Below are 21,383 nucleotides of genomic sequence, written 5' to 3' on the forward strand. Positions count from 1 at the left end.
CTTCATCTTGAGCCATCTTTTGTTTCTTAACTTGTCCCATTACCATCTCCTTTTGCCTTGCACCATCATCCCTTTTGTCTCTTAATCTCTCCTGCCTTCCATCCGATCACAGACCTTCCCTTTTGTTCTTTCCTCCCCAACCCCCTTTCCCTGCCCCTACACTTGCTTAAAAACCTGTTCCATCTCCAGCTTTTTCCAGTTCTGATGAAGGGTCATCGACCTGAAACAATGGCCCAGAAATTTGGGTCTCCACAGGTGAGTACGCACGGGGTACTCACCCGTAGGCCCAATGGAAGTGCCGGTTTCCTGCATGCACTGCGCATGCGCAGGAAACCGGCACTTCCGTTCGCCTGAAAGAAGGGGTTCAGAGTTCGAACGCATGTGTAGGAGAGGCAGCGCGTGCGCATCGAACTTACGTTTTTTTTGCAGGTTTTCCCGGGAGGGTAAGTCTCCAGAATTTACACATTTAAAAAGCAGTCGTAAGGCCTGCTTTTTACAAGGTAAGTGGTGAATTAATTAAAATTAAAACATTTTTTCCACAGGTTTATTATTTTTAAATACTTTAAAGAAAGGTAAGTTTATTTTTAGCCCCGTTAGAAAATAAAATTATTTTTTTCAAAAATTTAAATTATTGTTTAAAATAGTTATTTCATGTAATTTATAGTTTATTTAAAAAACGTGATTTAAAAAAAAAATTATTTGAAGATTTAATGATGTTTTGGGGCCCATAGTATTTATAAGTTTTGACAGCTCTTCCTGTCAAACTTATGAATGGATCATTCCCTGCTCCGATTGGCTCCCATGGCCCACGTGATCCTAGGGGACGCATCAAACTAACTGCGCCCCTGGGGTACGCAAGCACTGCACACCGGCAGTTGGAGCAGGCCCAGGATCGGAATTCCACGGGGGCCCACAGCTCAACGGCCGGCACGCAAGGTAAGTGCAGGTCGGGGGCTTACAGCCACGGGAAGCCCCCGACCCAAATTTCTGGGCCGTTAACTCTGTTTCTCTCTCCACAGATGCTGCCTGACCTGCTGCGTATTTCCAGCATTTTCTGGTTTTATTTCAGATTTCCAGCATTTGTATGAGTATTCCTTGCCTTGTTCTTCTTCTTTGCATCCCCCTGACCGGATGCCAGTTTAACATCTCATCTGAAAGACAGCACTTCCAGCAATGTAGCACTCCCTAAGTACTGCACTGAAGTATCAGCCTAGATTGTATGTTCACTTGCTGAATTGGGCTTGAATCCTCAACATTCTGAATCAGATGTGAGAGTACTATCCCCTGATACTTGGTACAAAGATGAGAATGTGCTTGATCATAAAGAGGCCCACAGCCTTTATTTTCTCTTTCCATTAATTTCAACTACCAAGAATATTGCTGAAGCATCGGTTCTTCCAAACTCCTTTAGCTGCCTGGCATTACACAAATCACTCTTTCAAATAATTTCAGTCAGCAGGATCCTCTTCAGGTCCTCCAGCTGCCAGTGAGTAGTGTGTACCATCTTTTTCTTTTATAGTCCAGCTGAGCTTTGCCGTGTTCTCAAAACTCACCAGGCAGATAAGTCATAGCAGATGGTAAATGCAGCCCATGAGGACTCCCGCCCATGCCTAACATCAGCAGGATGTGCCCATTTCCTAACTGCACCAGTAAAGTCTTTAAAAGCAGAAAGACTGTGCGACAAATAAGTGGGATAAGCTCTTCACAATAAAGAAACTTATCCCTACTGTTACTTCCTCCGTTTTAAGCTTTTCCTTTAACCTATTAAAATAACAAGACAAAACCAAGAGGATTCAGGCTTCTTGCAACAGTGAACAAGTTTTCCTTCCCAATTCATTAAATGGAAGCTTTGAAATCAAGGCGCACTGAAAGCTGTATTTACATAGCGATGAAATCCAGTGATTGGACCTTTAAAACCTCTCTAAAGCTTATTTTCTTCTTTTCGGGAGGGTTAGCATAGCATTGTTATCTTTCTACCATCAGCACTGAGTTTGCACCTGTGCCACGCAAGATGGAAAAATCAAAGTCTTAAGTTTTTGTTTGTATTTTTGACAAAACCCAAAAATATTTAGTGTTCCAGCCATTTGGGACATGAAGGAGAAGGTCACGGTCTTGAACAGGGTACAGCATGTAATCTTGGCAAACAACAGCCACTTAAGGGGCTACATTTTCAGCTTGGCATAATGTCAGTACACTGAATTTGGCCCCAGATGCTGGCGTAAACCTTCTGCCCACCTGTGCACTACAGAGAGGATTGGCATGCTTCTAACAATGATGGGTTTTTTTGGTGGGGGGGTGGGGGGCGGTTTCAAGTGATTATATACTTTTAAGGATAAATTTCAGAAGGAAAAGGTGTTGCTGTGAGTCACTCGTGCTTTAAACAATTAAGACGCAGGAGATATGTACTCCTACTGTTGTTGTGCCAGGAAATGTCACCTTGAGCCTGTCTCCTAACAAAGAAAGTAATTATGAAGTAGAGGCAGTGATCAATCACTGCTAATGTAGCACAGCATCAAATATTTCTTCTTATGGTTCTAACTATTATAACCCACTGCTAGTCTGCAACACCTAAACAGTAAAAGGCTTCAATATCACGTATTCATTTATTATTAAGTTAAATAACTATAAATAAAATTACATTTAATAAAAGTCATAGGCCTAGAAATTCAGTTGGCTGCGCCACCCGTTAGCGCCTTAAGAGGGCGCTAAGTGGGTCGCAAGCCACTGGCCACGCCTCCCGCTAAATTCAGCGGGACGCTAGTGGTGGCGCTAGCCGTTAGCGCTGCGCTGCTACCGATGATGTCATCGGTGTGCGCAGCGTCCCGCTGACGCCCCGGCCATGATATTTAGATGCACCCCCTGATTTAACGCCGGACGCTATGTGCGACCGGTTCGGGGGGGCCTACCTGCGGTGGTGGAGGCACAAATTAAAGGAGGTGCGGGGCAGCCATTTTTGTTGCTGGCCGCCTGCCAGCAGCTCACTGCGCTGCCGTCCCCAGCCTCCTGAACCGCACCCCCCCCCCGCGGAGTGCCGGCTGCGTTCCAAGAGCCCGGCACTTCTCCTCGGTGCCGGGCTCTTTTGCCGGCACTCGCGATCCTCGGGGGCCCAGCTGGGCCCCAGGTCGCGCTGAACAAGGCCCCTCCCCTTTAAGTAGGGGAGGAAGGCCTGCAGTACCGCAGCGTGACGTGCTGCAGCGTGTGGCGCTGCGGCACGTTGCGCCACGATATTCAGTTGCAGCGCCCCAAGAGGGATGCGGGGCGCCTCCAGTAGCGCCGCGCTTCCCTTTGGGGCGCTCCAACTGAATTTCCGGCGGGCGGCCGAGAATGTTTCCGGGGCGCTACTTTTAGCGCCCTGGCGAGGCTGGCGCCCCAAACGGGACGCTACTGAATTTCTAGGCCATACACCCTAAAATACTGCGGTTCTTTTTCCAAACTGAAGCTATCTTGATTTAACTGCGATAATGAGAACCGTACCAAACTACAAATACTCTACCGAAGCCAGTGTAAAAAAATATACGGCATGCACAGGGCAATTCCTTCACAACTGGTACCTCAGAATTTGTGTATGATTCCTCTATATGAATACTGTAGACCTGGTAAGGTGCAATCTCACCACAGCAGGGTAGCTCATTTCTGGAAGAATAGCTCGTATCTGATAGCAGGTCAAACTGTATTGTTTAACCAGTAACTCAGTGGGTACAGTAGGCACATGGTACATATTTCCTGTTCAAATCCCATACAACTCCATATAGTGAATTACCAACACTAGTTTTGCATTCTTAATTCCCCCATCTCCATTTTAGATGTTAATCTCTCAGTTTAGATTCCCCACACAATTCCTCAATTTAGGGTCTTTGCTGGTATTGTTGAACGAGTAATTGGATAAATGCAAGCGCATCTTCTGTTCTCCACTTTTCCATCTGTCCAGCCCTTTGAGAATGAATCCGTTTCTTGACACTCTGTGATGCAGTGTGCCAGCATCAACTCTTATGCAGTGTAACCTGGTTTCTAATGGCTTTGAAACCGATATGAGCCCTGAGCTAAATGCTCAGATTCTACAAAAAAATTAATTAGTTAACAGCCAGCCCTTTGCACTATGGGGATGGGATAGCAGAAGTGCGGGAAATATTGAGCAGTAAGGTGACCCTGAGCTAGGTTTCCCTCTCCCCGTCCCCGTCAGAACTGCAGCTAGCTACTCTTCCATGTAAATGCCAGCGGAAGTGCGGGGTTCAGGTGCCCAGAAAGTTTTACTGCTGATAACCCTCTTGCCGCCGGCTCCCGAGGACTGCCTGAAGCAAGGGGGGGTGGTAGGCCCAGGGTAGAAGTAGTAAGGCCCCAAAAATCTTTTAATAGAGGGAAAGAGCTTAGCAGAGGATTCCTCTGCCTCCATAATGGCCCAGTTCACTCACCGTTTTAGGCCTCATCTCGGCCAAGCCCTAAGCAAAACTTTTGGAATCTGCTTTGCAGCCTCTTCTGCAGGTGCACAATACAAACGTGGTTGAGCACAATAGCTCTCCTGATGGCTTGGTGGAAGTGGTGTGCTATTGCGTTAAGCAAGCAAGGAAGATCCCCGATTCAGTTTCTTTGCCATGTTCGCTGATTCAGCCATGGTGGCATTAGGGTTATAGTACTCCTAGGCTAGGGAGGAGAAAAGTCATATATAGTTAACACTCCTAATCGCTATCCAGTGATTCCTGCTGCAAAGTGCGTTAGGTTTAGAAAGGCTATCTCTGATGCCTCACTGGTCAAATAGCAGGCTGACACTTGTTGTCTAGGGTCACACGTGGAGAATGGCTATTTGGATGAGGTACCTGTGGCAGAGAACTGCTGTCACCCACGGAACCTTTTGAGGTGGTGGGGAGAAAATTGGGAGGGAGGGAGGGAAGTTGACAGTTTGTTGTGCCGACATCTCAAGAAAAGTCTGCCAGCTTAGCGAAGAATACACTGAACTGGAGCAGCTTATGCATTTATGTACTCGGTAGCACAAGGACAGAGTGCGCACTTCCTGAATGGAGGTACAGAGTCACAGTGTTCACATTCTAGGGCTGCCTGACACTTGAGTCTGCCAGCTTGAATTCTGATGAGTCCCGTCTGTTCTCAGCTGTACACGTACAGAAAACGTAAGAGGCTGAGGCACAGCGAAGTGTGCTGGGGCAAGTGAGAATATTTCCCACCATTATTAACATGCATTCAAGCGTTTTGCTGTGAATCAAAACCAGTTGTGAAGTAGCATTCTAAATCCTACAATAAATAAATCATGCAGTTAAAAAGCTAAGTCATTTTAATAGTAAGCATCTGTGACCATAAGAATAATTGACACAGTAAAGTCTTACAGAGTATATAAACAATTTTCCACAACTTTAATGCCGTTATTGGAAAGTGCTTACTTAGAGTAAATATAAAGTAAGCCCAAGTACAACTAGTTATTTATTTGATGCTGCTCAGAGATTGCTATTTGCCTTGGCCAGACAGAGGTAAATAAATAATTATTGGACTACCATGTGAAATGGTAAGACTGCAAAATGAGACACTTTAGACAAAATGACCCCTAATAACACAGTGACCTTCTGTTAAGAATCTAATAGGTTTCCACAGTTTAGTATGTACTTTTAAGAGACATACAGTCACTTTAATAAAAATATTCCGCCCCTGATTTAGGCCTCCCTGCACCATTCTCCAACTGACAGACAGGAAACCTGCTCCGAAGCCAGTGTCAATGCCGCTCTTAAGCTAAACGGTGGAAAGTGCTCAAAAGTAATCTAGCTGATAGCAAAACCCCTCTGATTTTCCTGCAGCCTGGTAGGAAGCAACCAACCCCACCCTGCCTTCGCTCCCATACCTGACCCTCACTACCAGTGAGCTGTATACTAGCCTGCCACTGAGCAGCAACAAGCAGCCGGATCCAAGCAAGGCAAAGCCTAAGCAACTCATTTCAGTCCATGGGGCGTTGATCTGCACTTCCAATATCAACAGTGGGACAGCAGTTGCCCCGCCTACATCAGCACCTATGACATTGTGGCCAAGATTAGGAATTCTCCAAATGAGGCACTGTAGCTGTATAGTCCATATCCTATCACCACTTGGCACAAGGATTTGTTATATCAACACACTGCATGGTTTAAAGAATGAAAGACTTGCAGTTATATAGAGCCATTCATGACCTCAAGATGTCCCTAAGTGCTTTACAGCCAATTAAGTAATTTTGAGGTGTAGTCACAGTTGTAACATAGGAAACGCAGCAGCAAATTTATGCACAGCAAGCTCCCACAAACAACAATGTGATGATGACGCGATAATCCGTTTTGGTGAATGTTGGTTGAGGAATAAATATTGGCCAGGACAATGGGGATAACTCCCCTGCTCTTCTTCGAAATTGTGCCGTGGGATCTGTTATGTCCATCTGAGAGGGCTTGGTTTAATGTCTCATCCAAAAGACGGCACCTCTGACAGTGCAGCACTCCCTCACGTCTCTGGAGTGGGACTTTAAACCCACAACCTTCTAACTCAAGAGGCAAGCGTGTTGCCTACTGAACTGTGGCTGACACACCAAGCCACCCGTCCCAAAGTATATGGAAAGTATACTGTATTTCAAAAATTAAATCTTTTCAAAATAAATACTATTACAACTATGCAGATTCAGAGCTGCCTATCCATGGTGGAATAGCGCTACAATCATTAATACTGTATTTTCTGCATAACTGTCTAAATAGGTTCGTAAAAGTCGTAACAGAACCTCCAGAGCATCAAATAGCTAAAACTGATACTTAGGCAAAGTAAGACAAAATCTTCAGCTGCAGAAAACAAAATGGCCTCCTCGACGTGGTATCTGCCAGAGGGATACTGCTGTGTTGCTCATACTGCTAGTTATATAGTGGCGGTACAAATTAGGCTCCAGTTTGGGACAGAAATTGTGGAAAATGGAACGGAAGAGTTAGCTATGCCCATTTGACCCTATTTAAATGTGGCAGGCCGGGTTAAGTCAAAGGAAAATCCATCTTATTATACCTCAGCCTGTCTGAAATGAGAGACTTACCAGAAAATTAATCAATTGATCAGTAGCCAGTTTTGTATTTGGATTTATTTGCAGGGGCACAAACAAATACAGCTATTATGTATAATTAAGATATGAAGTGTGGTAAATAGCAGATGGGCTGGTTATTCAAAGTAACCAAGGTGGCTAGCTATACAAAATGCTGGGGACTAGGAATAAACTACCAATTATTTTAAATCAATTGCGAAAGTTGTATGGTGCTATATGAATGTAATGAAAGCTTGATTACAATTTATATTTTGGAGAAAATTAGGAAGAAGTAAAAGACATGAATCTCTTTGCTGGGAATTTTAAGGAGCATGGTGGAAATTAGGCTCAGCTGGTATGAAGAGGGATGTTCAAAGTGTGTGAAAAGCCCATCACTCTATATAGTTTCCTCTGTAGACATGTTAGCCTCAGTTGAGCAAATAAGTTTCAGTTTTGGCTCTGTGAACACATCTCCCAGCTGTGACAGGGAATCAGATGTTTGTCAGCTATGCAACACAAGAGTCGCATTTGTAATATTTTCATTCTTCCCCCTTCAAACGCAAGGTGAATTGTGAGCAGTTAAGTAACCTCCTTACAATGAATCCTATCAATGCAACTAAAAGACTATTGGCTCTTAGGTACCAGCGTGTATAAAAAAAAATTCCATGACAACTAGTTACATTCCTGATTGAGGAACAAGATGTCAGGACTCAAAGTGGTTGAAGCGTGTAATATGTAACTTCCACACTCCTGCCACTGCAAGCTGTTCCTGTCAGTGAGACTGCGATTACAAACTGTTAGCAATTTACTTTACTTAGAATTGTCACACAACCATATTGTAGGGCCAAGACTGTAAAACTTAGATAATGGTAGACCACAAGTTAATTTTCTGAGCCTAGGGGCTACGAAATTGATTAGGGCCTGTTTTTGGGCATGTAACCAGCGGTGTGCCCTCAGTGTGTGCCCGAACTGGAAGGCCTGAGGTCAGCCCAAAGTTGGGCCTCGGGCCTCATTTATATTATTTGGGTGAGCTGTCGAGCCTCCACGGGCAGCTCGCCCATTTTAAATAGATGAATGACGGGCTGCTTGCCGAGCCGGCAGCCGCCCCAAGGTAAGCCCAGGAAGCCGGCCGGAGCGGCAGCGGGGGAGGGGCCGATCACGAGTCCTGTTTCTCCTGGCTCCCCGACAATGTTTTTGGAACATTTTTAAGAAAGACAAATGACCTTTTGCTGGCGGCCGCTGAAGAATCCTGAGCAGAGCAGGCCCGTCACCTGCTCCACTCATCGCAATGCAATTTCTGCAAGGGGGCCTAAAACAGGTGGGATCTGGGGTTTCAGCAACATTTGAAGATCTTTCTACATCGCCGTACAGAAAAACAGCGACCAGGGTAATCGTATTTTATTCATTTGTTTGATATTGCTACCAACTCAGTCCTGGGCTGTGAGGTTATACATGTCCCCCCCCGCCCCCCCCCCCCACCCCTGAGCTTCACCTTCCTGCATAGTTACTGTGTTTGTAATGACTACAGATGATTGATCTGGGTTCAAATTGCGTCCAGACTAATAAAATGAAAGTCTCCTCCATCTGCCAGCTGCAAGTATTTTTCTCCCTTTCCTTGCCAATTCTTTCTTCTTTTCTTTTTCTCCAGAAGGCATTAAACTCTTCCTGGGTTAATGTTCCACAGACATCCCAGGTACCTCATCCAAATGGCCTGGCCATTTTTCAAATTAGGGACCATTTGATGCTGTAGGTCTATTCCCACTAGGAACTGGATTGAGACTACCCATTTCATATAGGAATTTTGCAACCAGACAGAGAATACTTTGGTTCCATCAATTTGGGCTGGATTGAAATCAATGGTCCCAGAAGTGAAAAGCTAATGCTTGATATGATGTAGGTTTAAGGGTATAACAATGGTTAATCTATTTCATTTCCTGTGCCTTTCCAGTCTCGACAAATGGTTTGACTCGAAACGTTGACTCTATTTTCTCTCCATGGATGTTGCCTGGCCTGCTGAGTTTTTCCAGCATTTTCTGTTGTTATTTCGGATTTCCAGCATCCGCAGTATTTTGCTATCGTAACAATGGTTGATGTTTGACTTGAGGAAATGCAGTATCATGTGATGGTTACTACAAACAATGGTGTGTTTTCCATCAAATTATGAGACAGTAATTTAGATTGTACATATTAAAGCTGATTTATAAATAAACTGATTAATTTTGCCATTTGTACAAAATACCAATTCTAATTTCTCCAATGGGAATGTGTTATTTGAAGATACTCGGGGATCTGCCGTGGCGCTGCTCATAGTAAGTTAGATGGTGTGCTAATTTATAAGGACAGGAGCAGCATATCTAATTGTTGTTAAATAAATACAGCTTCAGTCAAGGAAGGTTTAAACATTGGTGAGGAAAATGTGCAGATTGCAAAATGCTTGTAAGTTCCAGCCTTGAAATGAGAAGCACCCAGCATTAAGTGACGGGGTTTCTTCCTCTGTTAAGATTTTAAAATTGTTGTATCTGTAACAAAAGTGTGAAATTTGGGGTGTGAGTTCTGGAGTATAATGGTCAAACATGCCCTAGATGTAACGGTGACAAAATTCGAGGTTCCACTGATCTCTTACCATAACACCCTTGGGAAGACTGGCAGAACCTCCTGGAAAATAGTAGAGATCTATTTATGCCATTTCTGGGAGTTTTCTAGATGCCTTGTAAGGGGCAGAACCTTCGCCCACCCCTTAAGGCAAGGATTTAGTCAGAGGCCCAACATATCTCTAGAGGCCAGTACACCCAGTGTGCTGATGCATACCAGCCTCCAAATGGGCAGATATGGTTGCCTTTGATGGAGTCCAGGCCTGTTAAATAGCCCAAACCCCCAAAGAACAGTATCTTTTTTAGGTTTTAGTGATGGGCTCCTTTACACAGATGGCTGAGGGCTATATGGTCATGGTCAGCAGAGGGGGCTTTGGAAACCTGTGTGCTAGAAGCAGAAAAAATGACCAGGAGAGCTGCTGGATTGTTGCAAAAACCCAACTGGCTCAGTAATGTCCTTCACAAAGGGAACCTGCCACTCCTGCTGGGTCTCACCGACAAGTGACTCCAGTCGCACAGGGCGTGGTTGATTCCTAATTTCTTCTGAAGTGACCGCTCATTCGTTAAAAAGAACAATTGCTATGAGAAGATCACCTTTTCAAGACAACTAGAAATAGGCAATAAATCTGGCACTGCCAGCGTCAATCATGTCCCGAGAACAAATTTAAATAGCAGTTCGGGGGCCGTCATGTGGTTTGGTATGTTGAGGGTGGTTCAAGGGTTTGGGGTGTAGAAGGATGAGGGTGGTAGAGTGTAAGAGGTGCAGAAGAGTGTTGGATTCTGTGACTAATGGAAAGGGGCGTCAGACATCTGGGACTACAAGGAATGGTGTGTTAGGAGTGTGGATGAGGTGGGAGGATGCAGTTGGGTGTAGCAGTGGTGGGAGAGTCATCTTGCTGTGTGGGTGCATTGGGATTGGAGTAGCTGGAATGGTACCCCAGAGGTGGGAACAGTGACAAAGAAGTTTCAGGGTCTAGGAGGGCTTGGAGTGATGTGTCAAAGGTTTTCAAGGGAGTATGTGGGTGTGCGGGGGGTCTAGGACCATTAGTGGATGATCATTAGATGTGGGAGAGGTGGTGGGTGGGGTGCTCTGCAGTGCAGAAATTCTGGGGAGACGGGTTTGTTAGGTGTTGGGGTGAGAGATCTTGGAGTCCAGGAAGATTAACGGGGTGGGTTTGTCATTATTGGGATAGAGGGCTTGGGAAGTGATAGTAAGTTGGGAGGTGCGGTTGTGGTTTGGGCTCTGGTACTATTTTTTGCGGGGGGGGGGCGGGTGGTGGTATGAAGAATGAAGGCTGCAATGCTTCATACATTTCCCCAGCCCCCACCACATCTACTGAAATTTTACATGTCCTTTTCCACTGGGTGAGTTTAATTATTTTTCAGGCTATAGTTCTGAACCTTTTCTTTCTCTTTTTTACAGTGTGATTGGTAATGTCAGTCAGGGGTTAGAGACATTCCGGGCTGGATTTTCCCAGCGGAGGCGGGTTCACGGCGGGAGAGCTGGTTGGCGAGTTCCGGTCCCGCTCCTGGCTGCAGCCGCTCTGTCAACAGGATTTTCCGTTAATAGGGCTTGTTAAGCCCGCCCTGCAGGGTTCCTGGCCAATTAAGAGGAAGCGGGTCTGATGATGTCATTTGATGACATGTCATCAGCCGGTATCCTTAAAGGGACCATGGCCACATTCATTTTGACAGTTGTGCTGTCAGTGTTCTGCAGCATTGAGATGCTGCAAGCACTTACAAGCACGGCACAAAGGTGCACAGCTGCACCCAGGCTCTGGCATGACTCCCTCCATATGCTTATGGAGGGAGTCACAGCACGCAGGGAGGGTCTCTTCCCTTCCCATGGGCGGAAGAGACCTCCCCAGAACATTGCACAGGAGGGCAAAAGCAGGGATGTCATCAGGAGGATCAGCAGATCACGAAACGTTACTGCAAAGCCACACTCAACCTCATCCTGCTGTGCCTCTCATCACATCCCCATCACTCTGCCTTCCCTACCCTACTCCTGCACATCCTTACACACACCAACTTACCTTGCACCTCCACCCATCCCACTCTATTCACATTATCACTTCTCCCTCTCACTAGCCACCCCTCACACTCACCTTCATCCTAGTCCAATCATAACAACTAACAACACATAAGGGTGTCTTATGCAATGTTTATGTAAATTTTCTGTTATTGTGTTGTCAAACATTGAAATCTTTATTTTCAACACTTTGCCTTATTGTACAGATCTGTGCTCACCTTTGGAAGTGTCTTAGTGAGTTGCAGTGAATGGTGAGACATAACGGTATCCCCGCAATGGTGATGAGTGTGAAAGGAATGGCTTGGGCATTGTAGGAATGCTTTATGGTGCTGGTGTGGGGTGCTGTTAACCTGGCGCATCATGTGGCAGCCAGGGTGTACAGCGTCAAGTGCAGTAAATCTAGCCATGGTGATGCCATGGTTGGCCTACCAGGCAGCAATATGGTCAGGTGCTGATGCCCTGTGTCCTGTGCAGCATCAGGTGATTGTGGAGAAGGTTGGTGTTGTTGTTGGTGATGTTGGTGTGCCTGGTGATGATCATGGAGGGATTCAGAGGACCAAGGTGAGATTTTTTTAAGGGCACTAATATTGCTGGAATAGATGGCAGCTGAAGTTGAGCTGACAGAAGCGATCTGTCAATGGTGAGAGAGCTTGTTCCAAGGAGGTGACAGTGGATAGAGCGTTTACTCCAAACACTTCCAAATTGCATACAACTCAAAAGTATCTTCCAAGTCCTGAAGGCTCAAGCTTCTGACATTGGAAAGTGACCAGCTGTGCAATGGTAGCTTTCATACCACTTTTGCAGCTGTCACCTATTCACAGCAATGGGGAGGCACAGAGAACACGACCTAATAACCTGAGGTAATCTCCAAACGATGGGAACCCCGTTATGTTAGCACATAACAAGCAGCTAACTATCTTAAATACCTCACCCGCCACTTGGTGTTGGGTCTGTTCTGAAATCGCAGACCCAACACTTTGGAAACTTACATGGAGGCGGGTTCGTGGCGGGTTCCCAACCTGCCATCAATCATTTCGAATTTAACAGCTGACCCGCCTCCAAACCCGCCCTCTGAGTGCCAGCAAAATCACAGCCCTTGATTTCTGTGTCAAATAAGGAATTTTCAATTCCTGGGGGATTTTGTACATTTCAACAGTTTTATATATATATAAATAATATATTTTTAAGGGTGTCAAAGAAATTTGCAATGTGACACTTGAACAGAAAGCGTGCGCTGTTTTAATTGTATGACGAGCAAATCTCCTGTGGCTCTGCTCAAGGTAAGTCAAAGGATGTGCTATTTTATAACGACAGGAACGATATCCTATGTAAACCACAATGTATTGATCTGCTGCCAAGATATAGCTGTGTCTTTTTAAAACTACAAAGTCCAATTGGTAAGTAAACGGTGTGAGCTCATGCACAGGACAATTAAGAGACTTCAAGCATTGTTGCTCCGGTATACCGTGTTGCTGGAGTTTGTCTGTACATTGCAAATGACTGCTTTTATTTATTCATATTTTTTAAAGTGCAATGATAAGTCAGAGGCCCCGAGCGGATCCAGTGTGCATACTTATAAATATGAAATGATACACAAATCCCAATACTTTCATTAGCATTTTAAAATACATATCAAAATTCAATTCGTTGATCTTCATTCAGTAACATACTTTCTGGTGAGTTTACAATTTGAGATGGGTTTGATGTCAGGAGAATACGTGCAAACCATTTCCTTTTGCCTAATGCTACTCAATCTCAAATGTAAACTCATCTTTGCAGAACACGATAATTTTTTACATCTCAAAACAAGGACAACATGTTACGATAGCAAAATACTGCAGGTGCTGGAAATCCAAAATAACAACAGAAAATGCTGGAAAAACTCAGCAGGCCAGGCAACATCCGTGGAGAGAAAATAGAGTCAACGTTTCAGGTCAAACCCTTTGTCAAGACTGGAAAAGCACAGGAAATGAAATAGATTAAGAGGCCAGGCTGGGAGAGAACAAAAGAGAAGTGACGAGACATTAAGAGGTATTCAAAATGAGACGAGATGGTGATAGGACTAGTGGAGACAAAAGGCGGCTCTAGATTAGGTGTGAAATGCGCTGGCAGAATGGGAGACAGCTGCCATGTGGGAGAGAAAAAAAGGGGGGGGGGAAAGGGCCAAAACAAAGGTGTGGATAAAAAATAAGTAAAAATGTAATAGGGGCCGAGGTTATGATCTGAAATTGTTGAACTCGATATTGAGTCCGGAAGGCTGTAAAGTGCCTAATCGAAAGATGAGGTGTTGTTCCTCGAGCTTACGCTGAGCTTCCGTGGAACAATGCAAGAGCCCGAGTACAGTGAGGTCTGAGTGGGAATGGGGCGGTGAATTAAAATGACAGGCGACTGGAAGCTCGGGGTCATCCTTACGGACTGAACGGAGGTGTTCCGCAAAGCGGTCACCCAATCTGCATTTGGTCTCCCCAATGTAGAGGAGACATGTTACTTAGAACAAATAAAAAGTAAATCAGTCATTGGCAGCAGTTTCATCTGATGATAAAATAGGTTTGTGCCTAATTGTTTTCCTAACTCAGGAAATTTTCTCTGAGCAAACTGATGCCTTCAGTGTATGTCATAATGAAGGAACTACTGACTGCTCCTAACAATAGTCATCCTCTCTTAATTGTATTTAACGTTCTGCTGGGGTTTCAACAATTCTGTGTCCATCTCCCTCCCTCACCCTCTGCATTCCAGACTGACTCTCAATCATAGATAATGCATGCTCTGACTATACATGTCAGATCTTAATATTCTTATATTTATTTCTGTTGTCCAGCTCCCTTTTTAGTTGGACAATAATTCTTGCTGAGTGCCATTGGTAATGCTGATGTACTTACTGTCTCCTCTGACCTGTTAACTAATGTGTCCACATAAAATGTTCAAGTGATTCTACATATCGAGAAATAACAGCTGCATTTCTCAGGTGCTGAATAAGAGTGAATAGAAGTCCCTAAAGTTTAATAGTAGAATATAAATACTAAAGATAAAAAGCATGTGTAACACATGTTAGGGGACACAGATTTAAGGTTTTGGGCAAGAGATACAGGGGGGATGTGAGGAAAAACGTTTTTACGCAGCGAGTGGTGAAGACCTGGAACTCGCTGCCGGCGGAAGTGGTGGAAGCGGAGACACTCAATGTTTTCAAGGGGAGACTGGATAGGCACTTGAGGGAAATAAACTTGCAGGGCTACGGGGATAGAGCGGGGGAATGGGACTGACTGGATTGCTCTACAGAGAGCCGGCACGGACTTGATGGGCCGAATGGCCTCCTTCTGTGCCGTTATGACTCTATGACTATGACATAGAATTACAAATTAAATTGAATTCTTTGCAGTCAGATCCTGACTGAGCTGCCATTCATTTCCTTTTTATCTTTATTTTCTTTTAGTTCAACCTTTATTTTTTTTAGTTTAAAAAAAGTTGGCAAATAAATAGGTGCCAAAACTCAGATAACTGTTTTGACACCAGATTAAGCAGGCAATATTTAGTATCATTGTCTAGTAAAATGTAGGAGCCCAAAACCAAGCCTTTGCACTGGTCCCCGCAAGGCAAATACTGCCCTGTTAAAGCATGATACAAAAATTTGCATTGGGCAGTTTGTGATGTGTCAAGTGTGATGGGCATCTGAAATGTGATGGGCAGAAAGTACACACATTCATAAAGTTTTTAGAATATCATTATAAGCAGATACAGATATATATGAGAGATGAAACCAATGTAGTCCATTGAGAGAACACATCTCATTTACAGACGCTTTGGTAAAGCTGGTTACTGGAAGAATTTTCTTGGGTGAATGTTATCAATGACATTGGGTTAACCCTCTAATCTGGTTATATTTATCATCCAGTATTTGTTTGGCTTTTGTGTTCCCTTAACTCTACTGTCCTGAAGTCAAGAGACTCAGTATAGGGCATGGTTCTAGTGGTGCTGCCAGTCCTCTGCTGCCTCATCCACAGGCCTATAACTACATACCTTCATATACCAAGTAGCTTGCCCTGACATCAAATATCAGATCCACTCTGTAGTGTACATTATACCCACTTAACAACCAACATGTACAGGAGTTGACACAAAGACACGTACGAGCTGTGAAGTACCAGATGTGAGTTTGTAACTTTTAACCAGTGTGCACTCTACATCATACATTATTACAATTGCTACTGAATTAATTCAATTTTCCTCCAATGATTCTGTGTTTTATGTATTCTAATCTCGGTCTCCTTGGAAGCTTGTACAGTACTCAGCTAAATAGGGGTTGTCCCTGTATATAAATATATATTATTTAAATATATTACAGATGAAAGAATTTACTTCACTGGATAAAGAATTGTTGTCATTTAGGAGTAAAATTCTTTATGCAAATACTCCAAAGTACCTCAGCCTGGGGCTATAATGTCTCAGCAATCACTTTTTAACCGTTATTACTCATTCCAGTTGTTAACATGGATCATTACCATCTGACCTTATTCTGAGAAATGTTCTACAACTATTGTGGTCTTAATATGACAGTTTTACTCTTGCAGTAAGATGGGTTGATCTTTTATAATGAATAACAAGGCTCTTCAAAATGTTTCAGATTTGGTCATAAAAATGTGTGAAAATTAACGTTTTCTACAGTTGTACTGAAATACTAGAACACAGTTGGGGAGAATGGCATACAATAATTTCTGTGTTTTTCCTCAATTTCTCCCTTTCTTCTACTCCTCTCCTGAAAGTGCTTTTTTCCAAGGACTGTTCTTCGCAGTTAATCCTGGATGGGTGTCAAAAGGCTATTTAACGATGAGGATGGGTATCACAGCCAAACCTATCCTGTCCTCACCCAACATTCATGCACACATATTTTCCAGAATATGGCTCAGTGGCTAGCTGAAAATAGAACCGTGGACATTTTTTCCATTCTCTGCCCCAGTTACTTTAAAGCCCCAGTTAGTATGCCCCACCAACTCAAGGGAGAATAGCTATCTCAGCACAGTCCAATGTTTCCCGTGGCTCGGCAAAAGATTTATGAACTGAGCAATTGTTTATCAATGCTTTCTTGGTGTTCTGTTTAGATGATTGGGACTAATATAGGAACATCGGAACAGGAGTAGGCCATTCAGCCCCTCGAGCCTGCTCCGCCATTCAGTTAGATCATGGCTGATCTGTATCTTAACTCCATCTACCCGCCTTGGTGCCATAACTTTTAATACCCTTGCCTAACAAAAGTCTCAATCTCAGTTTTGACATTTTCAATTGACCTAGTTTTGGGGGGAGAGGGTTCCAGATTTCCACTACCCTTTGTGTGAAGAGCTGCTTCCTGACTCACCCCAGAATAGCCTCGCTCTAATTTTAAGGTTATGCCCCTTGTCCTGGACTCTCCCAGCAGAGGAAATAATTTCTCTCTACTCTATCAAATCTTTTAATCGTCTTAACCACCTCAATTAGATTGCCCCTTAATCTTCTATATTCAAGTGAACACAAGTCCAGTCTATGCAACCTGTCCTCATAATTTAACCCTTTTAGCCCCGGTATCATTCTGGTAAATCAGCGCTGCACCCCCTCCAAGGTCAGTATGTCCTTCCTGAGGTGCGGTGTCCAGAATTGAACGCAATGCTCTAGCTGGGGTCTCACCTGAGCTTTGTACAGCTGTGACATGCCTTCTACCCCTTTGTATTCCAACCCTCTTAAGATAAAGCCCAATATTCCATTAGCCCTTTTAATTATTTTTTGTACCTGTCCATTAGCTTTTAGTGATTTCTGTACTTGGACCCGTAACTATCTCTGCCCATCCACAGTTCCTAGTTTCTCACCATTTAGAAAATACACTGATCTATCTTCCTTAAGTCCAAAGTGGATGATCTCATACCTTCTCACAATGAACTCCATCGCTCAGTTAATCTATCAATGTCCCTTTGCAACTTCTGCTCCCATCTACACTATTTACTGTGCCACTTAACTTAGTGTCTTCAGCAAACATAGATATACAGCTCTCCATTCCTTCACCCAAGTCATTTATAAATATAGTGAAAAGCTGTGGCCCTGGTACAGATCCCTGGGGGGCACCACTAGTCACACTTTGCCAATGTGAGTACATACCCATTATCCCTACTCTCTGTCTCCTACATCCTGAGCAATTCCCTGTCCAAGCCAATAGGTTGCCTCCAATTCTATGCGCTCTCATTTATGTTAACAGTCTCTTACATGAAACCTTGTCAAATGCCTCCTGGAAGTTCATATAAATAACATCCATAGTCATTCCCTTATCTACCATCAACAGAAAATGCTGGAAACACTCAGCAGGCCAGGCAGCATCGTGGAGAGAGAAACAGAGTTAATGTTTCAAGTCGATGACCCTTCGTCTTATGTTTCAGATTTCCAGCATCTGCAGTATTTTGCTTTTGCCCTTATCCATGTTAGTTACCTCCTCAAAAAAATTCAACTAGGTTCATTAGACATGACTTGCCCATTACAAACCCATGCTAGCTCTCTCTGGTCAGTTCATATTTGTCCAAATGCTCAGTCACTCTGATTCTCGTAAATTCCCCACATCAGACATTAGACTAACAGAGCTATAATTTCCTAGTTTATCTCTCTTACCCTTCTTAAATAGTGGAGTGACAATGGCAATTTTCCAATCCAAGGAGACAATTCTTGAATGGAGAGTGTTGGAAGATCATGACCTATTTCTTTTAATTCCCTTGGGGTGGAAACCATTGGGTCCATGGGATTTGTCTACCTTTAATCTCATTAGTTTCTCTATCACCTTTTTAAATTTATATTGAACCTAGCTAGTTCCTCCCCGATTTATTTTTATTTTTCCTTGTATCTCTATTCCATCCTCATCTTCTACTGTGAAGACCGATGCAAAGTAGCTATTTAGTAAGTCTGCGATTTCCTGATTACCAATTACAATATCACCTGCATCTGTCATTAAGGGGCCCACATTGCTCTTAGCCACCCTCGTCCCCTTAATATATTTGTAAAAACCTTTAGTGTTGTCCTTGTTATCCCTCGTATTCACTTTTTGCAGCTCTTACCGCTTTCTTTGTAACCCTTTGCTGTTCTTTATATCTCTCCCAGTCCATGGGATCTCTACGGTTCTTTGCCTTCCTATAAGCCTTTTCTTTTAATAACAGAAAATGCTGGAAAAACTCAGCAGGCAAGGCAACATCCGTGGAGAGAAAATGAGTCAACGTTTCAGGTCAAACTCTTTGTCAAGACTTTTCTTTTAGTTTTATACTATCTCTCACTTCCCTTGTTGACCAAGGTTGTTTAATTACACAAGTAGAGCTCTTGTCCTTTAGGGGTATGTACAGGTCTTGTATTTCTACTAAATACTTCTTTGAACACCTCCACTGTTTATCCGTAGTTTATCTGTTAATAGTTCTGCCCAGTCTATTGTGGTCACTTCCTGCCTAATCCCTCCAAAGTCAGCCTTACCTAAATTTAAAACCTTGCTTGTGACTCTTCCTTCTCCCTCTCAAACCTAAGATTGAATTGTATCATATTATGCTCACTGTTGGCTAGGTTTTTCCTTACCGTTAGATTATTGACTATAGAGGCCGTTCGAGATTAATAATTTGTGGTGACTAAAATTGTCTCATTACCCATTTAATGTTGGCAATGTTTTAGTTGAGATTCCATGAGCTAACTCCGGACATTTTGCACGAATAAATCTGGCTCTCTTAGCTCGTCCGCAGACTTGCAGACCCCGTGTGTCGTGCGTCTGCTGTTGGGATAAGGAAGTCAGTTCAGGGATGCTGGTCTCCCAGAAGTTAAACTAAAACTATGCCCGAATTAAAGCAGCTATTTTGTGTTAATCATTTTGATTTTTGCCTGATTTGAGTTTCGGTTGCATCTACGTTTCAAAAATAATTGTGGTCATGATCACAAAGAACACAAATGTTCCCTTACACGTGCCTGAATTTATGCTGGGGATGTGTCGATTAGTTTTCCATTAACACGGCAAACAAAACGGCAAGCGGCTAAAGCTGTGGTGAGTGGCACAGCAACAAATTTGTACTTTTTTTTAAAACCCCTTTTCTTGTTATCTGGTGGGTCCTGCAGTCTGGTAGGTGGCGGTGACCAAGCTGGGGTGGTCCGTTGGTGAGTAGATGCCATTTCCCCCGGTGATCTAATGAACCTGATGGTCCAGCGCTAAGGAAACATCAGTTTCCCAAAACAGAGGTCAGTCAGTTCCCGTTCCCCAGAGAGAGAGGAAAGCAAAATTAGAGACTCAGTCACCCGAGGCCCGGCTACCACCAGGTAGTTGGGTTCAAAGTGACATTGGAGATAGACTGGAAGCAAATCTCCTGCCTGACCTCACATGGCCCGGATACGGTGTGTGACCCAGAGGGACCAAGAAGAGGGAGGAAGAGAAGAAAATATAAATAACTGACAAAAAAAATCAGTTTAACGCCCTACCCACTACTCTCTGTAACAGTTCAATTACCGGTTTTGTTTTGATTCGTAATTACCAAACTCCACCCAGTAGGATTTGAATCTGATGCCTCAAGTTGTAGTCATCGCAGTACACCCATCCCCCTACCCTGCGGAGAGGGGAAAAGAAACACTCGAAGGAAATTCCTGAGCTGGGATGTGTTGCAAAAAGGCTTTCATGTTTTCAGCAGCGACCCCCATCGACTATATCGACTATCACTGGCTCTGTTACAGTTTCTCTTGCTCTAACTTGTACCTGATCGCGGGGGGAAAAAAAAGGCAGCATTTTGTGATTCATTCCCACACACTGAAAGGCGGCGGCCACCCAATTCGAAAGTATGTCAGGAATGCAGCATCTTCTCACTGGCACCATTCAAAGTAGATTTGTATCGCCCTGCGGTTTTCCCAGAAAATTATTCATCTCACCGCGAAACTCATTAACTAACGCTCCCCCCAAAGTCTGCAATTAAGCCCCCAAATCTCGGAGGAAATCGCACATACGTATAAAGAACAACTATTAATTTGGCTTCAGTAAAACAAGATCATATTTGTAACCGAATGTTTACAGTTTAAGATCGGGCGGGAAATGCCAGACATTTGAACTATTTTGTGTATACCCATTAATTATCACTTTAAGAATCTATTTTTTTTAATCCTAAATAGTTTTCACAAAAATGCATGTAAAATGCATTGTGAGGTACCTTTAGAAAGCGCTGCTGCTGACTTGATACAAGCACCTTGCATAGATGGCAGATGCATGCTTTACAAAGGGTGGCCACGATGTGTTTGCAAAAATTTTAAAATTTGAAACTATCGACTGTTATGGGGTGCAATTGCGCACATTATATTAATCGTTTTATTCCCCGGAGGACAAGGATGTTGCACACTAATAATCTTAAAATACTTCTGACAATCTGCTTCGTGTATTTTATGTACAATTTAATTAAATATATTTCGAGATTATTGGTGATTTTTATTGTCTCCAATTGCGTACGCCCCCTCCAGGTTACTATAAACCTAACTTGTGTAGGGCAAAATTATATTTGTGGAGAATAAATCTACACCTCAATCGAATTTTTAATAAAACTACAGCATCGATAGCCATGAATACAAGCAAGCCCACGATAACATTTTCTGTGCACTTAACCATTTTGCCTTCACGATAAACTAAAAGTCAGTTGAGGTCAAATTGAATTGTATTAACCTTGCAACATATTTATCTTAAAAAATACTTTTATTTATTTACTATATATACTGGCGATCTTGATACAAGTCTCTAACA

The sequence above is a fragment of the Somniosus microcephalus genome, chromosome 18 (assembly GCF_052327205.1).
Source record: "Somniosus microcephalus isolate GS21.2 chromosome 18, FLI_Smic_1.0, whole genome shotgun sequence".
NCBI lineage: Eukaryota > Metazoa > Chordata > Chondrichthyes > Squaliformes > Somniosidae > Somniosus > Somniosus microcephalus.